General features: G+C 48.3%; 1 pseudogene; it reads right to left on the bottom strand.

Annotated features, from left to right (window-relative positions):
• Positions 1-1,142: 1,142 nt before the first annotated feature.
• On the bottom strand, positions 1,143-1,750 carry LOC123139132 (uncharacterized; annotated as a pseudogene).
• Between the last annotated feature and the right edge of the window lie 10,001 nt (positions 1,751-11,751).

Here is an 11,751-nt window from a genome sequence, read left to right as displayed (position 1 = left end):
CACCTAAAGTGTACTGCTTCTAGCCGGCTACTAAAGTGTACACCGATCACATTGTAGTGGGGCAAAGCTCCAATTTCCTACTCGTTTGCAAAACTCCATTCTCAAAGGGATCAGAACACAAAAGTAATAAGAAGCCAAGATGAGGAAAGCTGCCGTGTGCACTGACGCAAAGGCATGGGAACCCGGCAGCGACGACTATTCCCACATGAAATGAAAAAGGAGCTCATTCCTCTGGAACCCGACAGCGACCAGTGGACACACACCCGAGTCAACACTCTGGAACTTCCGTGGGGCCGGCATGTCAGACACCAACCTGGGCACCGCGTGTCCCCATCATCTCCTGGCTCCTGCGCATCGCGTGCTCGCGTCAGGCATCAGCGCGTGCGTATGTACCTGGCCATCGAGGGCCAACCGTGCGCCCCAAACAATCGCCACGGACTTTTCGGCGCCAGGCGTTTCCGGTGGTTTCGCCTGTGCTTCGGACGCGATAAGAGAATGTTCCGGGCATGAAAGCGGTGGCCGGAGACGAGATGACAGTACTGTGGCCGGGCGCGTTCCGAATATGGCGGCGGCAGCAGCAAATCCATTACTCTTTAACCTGCGCAACAACGGAAAATCAAAGAGCATGATAATTTTTTTGTCCCGTCTTTGAAGCAATGATTTCAGACATGAAGTACATATATGAGTACTACGTTGTGTCATCCAACGGCTCGTCTATTGAGGAGGATTATGCCGATGAAACGACGATAATGCAGGCGGTGCTTGCAGACACGGAGCGGGCGGGAAAACATGTTTCAATTTCAAGGGCTTCGATCAAGGGTCATACAGTGCTGAATTGAAACATGGCACGTGGGTATTTGACGCTCATGGACCGATGCCTATTTCATGGATAATTTTCGTCGGTGCTTTCGCATGCAAAAAAAATGTTTATGATCGCCTCTACAATGGCGTCCAGTCTTACGATGATTACTTCATCTTGAAGAAGGATGTCATATGAACGATTGCATTCTCTGGTTACCAATGCAGATATTTACAATCTCTTTCCCCCATAAATCTGCAAAAATCAATTTAATACTATTGACTTAGGCTTAGGCCGTTGGGCCTCAGGAATTAAGAATGGTTCCAAAATTGAGGGAACAACACTATCTTTCACTTAGCCTAAAAGAAAACACTATATTTCTCTTGTCAGTGTCAGCAGCCTCCTGGATGATGCTCAGAGCCCGCTTCAGCCTCAACCGCGACCGCGCTGCGAGCTTCCCGTTGCTCTTCTTCGTCGGACTCACCGACACCGCGAACTCCCCGAGCGTCCGCTTGTTAAGCTTCTCGTTAAACAAGACGTCCTCGGAGTCTTCCACCTCCTCGCGCACCGGCACGTCGCGCATGTTCTTCTTGCCGCCGTGCCGCTCAGGCCTCTTGGCCGCGATCGCTCGCACGGCCAGCGCGGCCATGTCGGCGCTCGCGAGCGGCCGGCCGAGCAACGCTGCCGGGAGCAGGAATTATATCTGTCCCGACCGGAGCAACTCGTCGGATGCCAGCACCAGTGGGGGCTCGTTGAAGTAGAGCGCGTCGGAGTTGCACACGAAGTAGGAGGCGGCCTCGCCGACGAGAACGTCGGAGACGGTGACACGGGGAGTGGCAGGGAGCTCCTTAAGCGAGCTGTCAGTGGCGATGATCCTGATGGACTCGGCTGGTGTGCCTGCTCCAACAGGCTGCCTCGGTGGTTGGAACTGCTGGAAACCTTTGCGCCCATGGTTTCTTTGCGGTTGTGTAGTGTGAGAAAGTGAGATTTTTCTTTCGAGTTCGTTAGAACTTTGGATGTCGAGATTAAAAAGGATGGTGGCGTATATATAGGGCGTGTTTGTTTGCCGTAGTCTACCGTAGCTGCATTGCATGGCCTACTGAACTCAGTCTAGCTATGCAAATGCAGCCTTAAATGCACCATTTGCAAGTTGTTTAGTTGTCTGCATGGCCTTTTGCCTGCATGGGCTAAACCACACTGCCTGGTGTTTGGTTGCCTGCGTGTTAGTGGACAAATTCAGGGCATGGTATTTGGTTCTATGCAACGTCTGGTGTGTGGTAACCTATTTGGATAGTTGGTGACAGGCCCGGCCCTGATGGGGGGCAGGGGGGCGGCCGCCCCGGGCCCCCGAAACATAGGGGCCCCACGTATGTGTGCTCTCTGTATTAGGCCCATGAAAAAATTGATCTTGCGCTAATTTAGATGCAACATGCCTGTACGTGTATGTGTAGTAATGGGTAAGTAAATCAGCGATTCCTTGAAATTAGTGGAATTGCCACGCGTAGGCCCGCACACTTGAGCGATCGATCTAGCCGCAAACCAATCCCTCAAAAATAACTTACTCCATATTCTAGAAACTTTGGTTGAGCGATCGATCTATTCACGGAGCAGATATCATGCCCGACTCGCTCCGCTGCAGCATCCTCCCGCAGAGTCCTCACCGATGCTTCCTCCTCCAACGGCGGCTCGGGTGATTCATGTTCGTCGGACAGGAGTAACAATACCCCCGATCCTGACGGGCAGTTTTGAACAATAGAATAGGTAAGCATCTTCTTGATTCATCATCCCAGAGCCAGCTAGTTTATGTGATAGTAGATAGGTTGCTAGTTAGTGGCACAATCTTTTCGCAAAAAAAAAAGTGGCACAATCAGTAGCTAGTGAATTAGGGGAGAAGAGTATGATGTAGTTGTCCGGCCTTCTGATTAATTAATCTAGCTGTGTTGGTGGTCTATGAAAGATGAGGGGAGAGAATGACTAGGATCCATGATAATAATACTCCCTCCGTCCGAAAATACTTGTCATTAAAATGGATAAAAGGAGATGTATCTAGTACTAAAATACGTCTAGTTACATTCCTTTTATCCATTTTGATGACAAGTATTTTCGGACGGAGGGAGTAGTTGAGATGAAACTAATCAGAAAATGCATGGTTGATTTAAATTTAGATGGCTAAATTAATTTTAGCGTTGTAAATTATAAAGTAATTTTAGCTGCAGGCGATGAGGAGCCGTTCAATTTTTTTTGTTTGGCAAACTATATAGTGAAACATACAATGCATGTAATTTCCTTGGCAAAATCTAAAGTAAGATAGAATTAATATAATCACATACAATTAAATCAGGAAACTAGGTCGACATACTGGGTTGCACTCCCTCCATTGATAAAAAGTTAAGAGTAACCCGTGTTTAAAAATAATCATACCGTGCAAGATGCATAAAGGGCCCCGGGTTTTGTTTTCGCCCCGGGCCCCTCAAATCTCAGGACCGGCCCTGGTTGGTGAGGTTACCAGCACACTTCGGCACAACCATGTACCACACATCATAAGCAGAGCAGAGCATAAACAAAGCATCAACTACTTAACAACATGGTTTAGATAACATAATGATAGTACCACACATCAAACCCTTTTGTAGGTTCCCGTAGATGTAGAAAGATGTGAAATGCGTGAATGTGTAGTGGACGTACTATTGGAGTGCCTAAGATAAATTGTGTATGTAGACCCTATGTGTTTATTTACTTTGCATGTTAGCTTTGTCTCGATTCAATAAAAAGCAGAGTTGGTGATGATGGTGTGCCTGCCATCCTGCAATATAGGTCGTCCGATCTATATCTAACGGATAGGAAGAAAACTATGACAATTTACCCGCACTCCTCTCCACATTTGCAGATAAGGCCTTCCCTCGTTCATCCTTTTCTTCCACAAGATCTTGATATTCCGTGCAACGCACGGGTATCTTGCTAGTACTCCTACAATATACTATATTATTGTGAAAGTTCATATACACCGGCCGAGATTAATGCACGTCAGATTTTCATTACATTTCGAACTTCTATAGGACAGAAAAATAAAAGAAACCCGACCCTAAACCTATTCTACGGCGGCGACCGATGTCCTCCATCTGCGATCTCTATGTACGGGGGCGGGGTTCAAGATCCGTGAAGTGAAGGTGCGGTCTCCGGCGAGGAAGAGTAGAACACGGGATACAGACCGTCCAGTTGGTACACCATGGCCTGCTGCCTCCCATGCCCTACTCATCCTCGGAGGAGTCCCCGACCTCGGCAGTGTCGGACGTTGGACGGCGGCAAGCTGGACGCGTGGCTGATGGTGCTCCCATCGTCGGCCGCCTGCGTGGCCACCGCTTGCGCGGTCGCGTCCGCGTCCGGCTACGCCGCTATTGCGTCGCGAGCGGCGACTTGAGCGAGGGCGGTGACCTCGAGCTTCATCCCCAAAGACAAGCTCTCCCGCAGAGCATTCATGCTCGCGGTCATGGAGGATGTGGTGCCAGGTAGCAGGACGATTTGCTATGGTGTGGAGGTTAGCTGGGCATTGCCGCTTTAAGTAGCGCATTTCGGTGAGGCCAAGCGTCCGGGTGTGTCATTAAGTCGCCAGAGTAGGTTCCTCAGGCACCGAGCCTCTTAACGACGGCATATGGACGGACGACATGAATGCAGGCAGCTGGTGCCGGCTGGGAATGCACCGCGCGACAGCGCGAGGGATGAGGGTTTTTGGTGTGCTAGGGTAGTCAGCTGCGGCCGTGGCAACGTTGGAGATGCCCTTTTCTCACATGAGATCCCCACATGTCATTCAAAAAGCAAGACGACCCGGCATGGTCTCAGGTCCTGGGGATGCAGTTGGCCGTGCTACACCACTCCGCGGACGCGTCACGGCGCGCGCACTTCGACGCCCCATGCACCATTGACGAGCCGGGTGTTGATTTGCTCATCATGCCATAGCACTAACGCCACCCTCGACACACTGAAACCGACCGTGTCTAGCGACGATGAGCGTGTCGCTCACCACAATCGCCATGTCCAGAGGCGGCGCTGGAGTTGCGCCACATTGCTGGCCCCCACGACCCACGTGAATGGTTGCCGTTGGCGAGGAGGTCGTGGGCCAGCTCCTTCATTGGACTAGTCTGTGCTACGTCGTCCCGACAGGTGTGCCCCACATGTTGGTTTCCCTGTTTTCCCGGCCATATTCGAGCGTTAGTGCTCCGCGTTGTGCATTAGGCCTTTCACTATGTAGGCCAAGCGAGACAACTTATTGTTAATTTGAGCCGTTCAAGTATAATCATGTGGCGTTTGCTTATTTTTCATTACTCTCCAACCCTCTTATCCATCATCATGTCGCCCTTCGGTCGAGTCCATCCTCCTGCATGCCTCATTTGAACATTCCGTCGAGTATCATTCGCATGTGGGCCTAGACCATGCGTGTATTTCCAATGTTGTAATTTGTCCGACATGCATACAAACAAACAGTTCGTTTAAAGTTTCACTTTGCCTCCACTACGTGTCGCTTCCCGTCTTAGTTTTAACACCCCATTCGGTTCATGCCCCAACACATGTTGACGAGATCGATTGATGTTGAGAGATCAATTGCATGTCGTGCAAGGAGATAAAGGTTTGGTCTGTTTCTATGATAGAAATGACTTGCCGGGGGGGGGGGGGGGTCTGTGGGGATCAGAGGGAGTATATTGTACGTTCATAAGCAAACCAGACGTATTGTACCCACCCTAGTCCTCTTTCAATCGATCTCCGAACCCCGAGATGAAATCGAGAGAGAACGAGTGGGGGCATGTGTGATACCTAAGGCGGATTCAAAATTTTGAACCGGTGATCATATCATCCGCAAATCATATATAAAGAGTATTCAATGTTCGTTTCGCTTTTGAACGTACAATATACTCCCTCCGATCCTTTCTAGTTTACATATAAGTTTTATGTGTATTCAAAGTATCTCTACTTTGATCAAACTTACAGAGAAAAGTATCAACATTCAAAAACGCCCAATCAATATTGTTAGATTCATACGTACTCCTAGATTTATTCACATAGAGATGATTTCCAATTTGTTTTCAACCACGTGAATGTGCTTGTTCTCGGGCATGCTCTTCCTACTAGGATTTCGCCACGTATAGCCAATCCAATAGTAACTTTTTAAGCTCCCTGTCCAAAAGTACTAGTGGAGTACTGACAACATATGTACTAGAGTATGCAGTGCTCATAGTACTCCCTCCTACCATTTATATAGGGCCTATGTGGAGGAGAGAGATGTGAGAAAGTAAGGGGAGTGAGCTCTCATGCAAGAGCCTAGCTATATACGCATTCCTAGTTCAATACAATAACTATGAAGAAAGAGATAGAGAGGAGATGGAAAAAAGTATTAATATAATAGCCAACCTTATTTTTTTGTGGGAAATAGCCAACCTTATAGCCCACACTACTGTATGAGTGCATATAGATGATGGCTATAGATGACATGGCAGTTTCTTATAGCCATCGGTTGGCTTTATTATTAACCATGCTCTAATGTGTTTTTCAGAACCGCCTTTGACTATTGACAAATAGTACATGAGATGTATAATGTGAAAACTATATCATTGGAAGCTCCTTTCAGATACGAATTTGACCGTATGCTTTGTGTAAGTTGCATGTCATATATTATTACTCTAACATTTGGTCAAAGTTAGCCTCAACAAATGCATTAGGCCCTGTATAGTAAATGGAAGGAGGGAGTAGTAGTGGAAGTGGATCCTCTGACGTAGGTATCCCTACCTTACCCTCCCTTTCGGTCACTTACTGGCGGACCCCATGCTTGCTAGGACCTGCATGTCAGTTACTAAATGGGTTCAGCTACGTCAGGGATCCTCATCCGTAGTATACTCCCTTTGTTTTTATTTACTCCGCATAAAATAGAGGGAGTGGTAGTATAAATGACGCGGGCGGGGGAGGGAGAGGGACGTCGGTTTGCTCTCAACTGCGGTCCCACAAGCAAGCGAAAACGCAAGACGAAGCACGTTCCACTCGGTGAGCGACATGGAGGGTCCAGCGTGCCGGGGTGCAACACGAACGCGACAAGAGCGATGTACAGTCAAAACCGATTGACCGGTCGTCACCGGAACCACTATTCACACCAGAACCTTTGCTGCTCGGCCTACGACAGCCACTGCCCCAAAACCACACCTCCTCTCCAGCCCATTCCCCCACCTTTCGATCCCCTAGACCGCATCAAGCGTCTCCTAGTTCGCCAGAAAGCCATGGTGCACCGCAAGATCACGTACTACAAGATGCTGACACCGAAGCACCGCGCAGAAATCACGGCGGCGGTCGGCGCCACATACCTCCGTTCCCAAGCTTGCTTTGCGGCGGGCCAATCCTCGAGTTCTCTGGTGCCAAGCTACGAGGATGAGGAAGTCAGTCCAATGTTCATGGCGGAGGTCACGGCGCAGAAGGCCCCCGATGGGTATGAGACGATGGACATCAACTTCGTGCTGGCGTCCAGGTCCCCCATGGTGCAGGCGGACCAGCGGTTCAACCTGGCGATACTAAAGGAGGACCGGAAGGCAGAGGCTCAACTCAACACGGAGCGCGCGCATGCCGCTGCCATCGAGGCTCTCCTGCAGGCGGAACCGGATGTCGTGGATGTGAACCGGGCGGCGGAGGCTCAACTTGAGGCAGAGCGCGCGGATGCCGCTGCCATCGAGGCCCTCCTACAGGCGGAACCAAACTTCCTGGACTTGAACCGGGCGACGGAGGCTTAACTCGACGCGGAGCACGCAGATGCCGCTGCCATCGAGGCCCTCCTGCAGGTGGAACCGGACGTCCTGGACTTGAACCGGGCGGCGGAGGCTCAACTCGACACGGAGCGCGCGGATGCCGCTGCCATCGAGGCGCTCCTGCAGACGGAACAGGACGTCCTCGACTTGAACCGGGCGATGCTCTCATACGTGCAGAGCACCCGCATGCTCCGCGTGAACGAGTAGCTGGAGGCCGAGGACAACCACGGTGCGGAGACACACGTCGGCAACTACGCCTGGTTCGCGCTGGCAGCCAAAGACGACGAGGCCGTCTCGTTCCGCGAGCAGTGATAGTTTTTCTTTATGTTGTTGTTTTTAGGGATCTTTTGCTATGTAAAAACATATATTGTTATGCAAGTCGCCTGACTTTCATCATTTGGGCCAGTCTACCATTTCAGGCGGTTGGATGAATATCCTACGTCTCCTAACCCTTCTTCCTCACCTCTTCTTCTTCCCCAACAGACCACCGCACGGGCCGTATGGATCCTCCCCAACATGCGGTTGGATAAACATACTATATGAACAAAAATTATGTGTCAGTGGTAGGATGGCTGAGTTTTGTTTGTTCACATGTGGTAGCACGTGTTAGTGAGGGTGCGTTCCCTTGGTTGGGTTTCCGGCGTGCAGGAGCGACTGTGTGAGGGTGCGGTGCGACCGCGACGTGCAGGAGCGACCATGTCAGGGTGCGGCGCGACCACGACAGCCGTGCGCAAGTGTACCTCCTTTTCATTTTGAAATCTTTAGGGAAGCTTGGTAAAAATGTTTGGCGAAGAATGGCAATGCAAAGCCTAGACCCAAACAGGATAAGTACGTACGTACTAGGAATACTAGTGTTAAAAAAGAAAGGCGGGGTTTTCCTTCGCGGGATTAATCGATACAAATCCTCGTTTGACGTGTCAATTAATGCGTATTTTTTTCTCCAAAGCCCAGAGAGCTAACCATCTCACTCCTCATCTCTTGATTAATGCAACGCCATGCAAACCAACCTTCTCACTTCCGCATGCATGCAAGGGTATATTAATATCCTTGGTTGCTAGTACGAGGAAAACCCCATCAATTTTGCCTCGATTAGTGTTAGTGGCCTTTTGCAAATTGTAATTTTGATAATACTGGCCTTGTGTACAAAAAATGGAGGTAGTAACTATATTTGACTTCCTTCCCCATTGCGGTGACGTGGACGATATCTCGAATGTTGTGGTTTGGCGAAGTGCATTCGAACGGAGAACACCATTGAGGAAGACGACGGTAAGTCATTCGCAAGTGCCACGTGCAAGCCGAGACAACCGCCTTATTTGAATCCAGGGAGTCCGTTGAACCAAAGGGCGCATAAATGTACTAGTACTACTAGCACACAATAGCATCGTCCGTCCATCTTAGTGCGGTGAGGTGGTTTCTCGAAGAAGATGATGGAGAAGCGGAGTCAGTGAAGAGTGAAATGATGGTTGCTTCATCCGCGCTTTGCAATTTGATACCTCAATGCTTTGTGATTTGTGATAGAAGGGACAAGGGAGTAGACTCTGTGCTCTATACTGTACATGCGTCCAAGCACAGGAGAAAGAGGAGAGACGTTGCCTTTTTCTATTCCTTCAATCAATCAATCAGGGAGCTTCGGTTCCATCTTTTTGGCTTTGGCAGCACCGTCCACAATGGTTCCCATCGATGCCAAAAACTATTTTCACATTTGGCTACACATTGTGGATGCCCTTAACCATACCACTTGGTTTTGCTCTTGTGTTCTATCTATACAAATCTCAATTATATTGATCTAAAAAATTATAGAATCAAGATTAGTAAAAAGGAGGTGATTTTGCCGCGCGGATGGCGGGAGAGGTTTCTTATTTCTAGAGGATGTTTGTCCTGGCGGTTTGCTAACATGTGGTCCCACGTGTCAGTGCTTTACCAAGCGGATCCGCGTCCCACATGAGGAAGAACAACGGCAGAAGCAACACGTGGTTAACTTGAAGAAGATGAGGGGGAAGAGGATTCAGCAACGAGTGAAATGATGGTTGCTTCGTCCCTCCAACTTCCTTTTTTAGCATTATTACTTCGTCCCGCCAACTTAACTACGGAAAAGGTGCAACTTTGTGATTTGACGCCTCATTTCTCATTACTACGCCGGCGCCATGATTGGGGTGCTTCACCCCTGCTGCTCTGCACTGTATTTCGGTATGGCACGTGGACCCGACAGCTTGATGTCCCACATGTCAGTGAAAGGGACCAGAACAATTATGAAAGTGAGTGCTCTACTCTTACGATGGAGGAGTACACCACACGGCGGCCTAGTGAACTGTCACTTGTACTGTATAGTACTATAGTTTTGCTGTTTCGCACGATCCATCAATACAAACCCGATTAAACAAGAAAGGGCGGGATTTTTCCCGCGCGGTAGATGATACTGGTCATACATTTCAAAGGCAATTTTAATGTATGCAAACTAAATAATTAAGTAACAATATGATATCTAGTAAAACTAAAAACACATATGATTTATTGTCTTAGAGTATAGTAGTAGTGCTGTATTGCATAGTTGTTAGATGTAACATGCGCGAACGTGTAGAGATGTAGTTTTGGAGGGCCTATAGAGCGAAAAGCGTAACACGGTCACTGAACTTCAGAATATGATGATTACGGTCACTATATACGTTTTGCGGTGATTATACGGTCACTTGCTCACGGTTCAGCATTGGATTGCACTCTGTTGACTGGCCAAATAGTCTACGTGGCACCATGTTGACTAGTTAAATTGACCACGTTCCTTGTGGGTCCCACCTGTCAGTTCGCATAGGAAAAAGGTTAGATAAACACAAATTTACGCAGGCGCGACAAGACTCCAACCCGTGCGCGGGAATCACCTAGTTGTGTGTGTGTGTCTGTCAGGGCCTGATGTGTGCGCATGCACGTGTAGGTTGAGCACTTGAGCGTGAGAGTGTGTGTTGGTCGTGTGGTGTGTGCATGCATGCATGTGTGTGTGCGTGCGTGTGAGTGTCGCGTGCGTGCGTGGCTGCATGTATACGTGTGAGTGTTGTGTGCGTGCGTGGCTGCATGTGTTCGTGTGAGTGTTGCGTGCATGCAGTTCGTGTGCATGCGTGCATGTGTGTATAATCACCACACCAGCTCATGTGTGTTAAAACAGACGGCTCAGCATACAAATACAAGGCCACCTTGTCCGTTGTGCCCGTGGTCATGACTTCGAACCACCGTCCAATATTTTTTTGTCGTTTGTTTTCATTCTTACTAGCAAGATGCCCGTGCGTTGCACGTAACATCAAGATGCATTTGTATGACTAGATTTTATTGTGAGAGAAAAGGATGAACGAGGGAAGGCCTTATTTGCAAATGTGGAGAGGTGTGTGGGTACCTTTTTGCAAAATTTCCATAGTTTCCTTCCTATCCATCAGATATAAGTCGGACGAACTATATTGCAGGATGGTAGGCATACCATCATCACCAACTCTGTTTTTTATAAGAGTATAGATCTAGAGTAGATACAAGCCGACAGGTGGGCCCAATGGTAGTGAGATAATGTGATGCAACGCTAGAGGTGCCACGTGGAGCGTTTAACTCGTCAACTAGTCGTGTCTTGAGCAAATATAGAGCTGTGCGGTGAGCCCGTGACTGTATAATAACCACAAAACATAAATGGTGACCGTAATGAGTGGATTCTAAAGTCCAATGTACGTATCGTGCTTTCGCTTGAAATACAATAATCGTCACTGTCTATATCGCGAGAGAAAGATGAAACATGCGTGAATGTGCTGGGGGCTTACTTTTGGAGGACCTGGAGATAGTTTTTGTGCGTATGTGAAAGGGGCGTAGAGGGGGGTATGCGATGGAGAGAGATGCTCTTTGTTTCTCTTTATTATGACTAACTTTATATATAGTATAAAAATATACAAATTCACAGTGTGGAATAAATATCATTGTGGGCACCATGCAATGCAAATTAACGTTCATACTCCTCCATATAACTTTGTAATGTTGTATATATGTAGAAATTCTAAAATATTTTTTGGCCACACTTTATTCAAAAGGAATGTTGTATGCTAAATAAACGTGAAGAGATGGCTTTTTAGATCAATGGGGTACGTGATGTAACATGTGTGAATGTGTAGTTGATGTATTTGGCAGGGCCTAGAGAGGTATGTGTGTGTATTA

This window comes from Triticum aestivum, chromosome 6B (genome assembly GCF_018294505.1).
Source record: "Triticum aestivum cultivar Chinese Spring chromosome 6B, IWGSC CS RefSeq v2.1, whole genome shotgun sequence".
Lineage (NCBI taxonomy): Eukaryota > Viridiplantae > Streptophyta > Magnoliopsida > Poales > Poaceae > Triticum > Triticum aestivum.
This window is presented reverse-complemented; position numbering and strand designations above follow the sequence as displayed.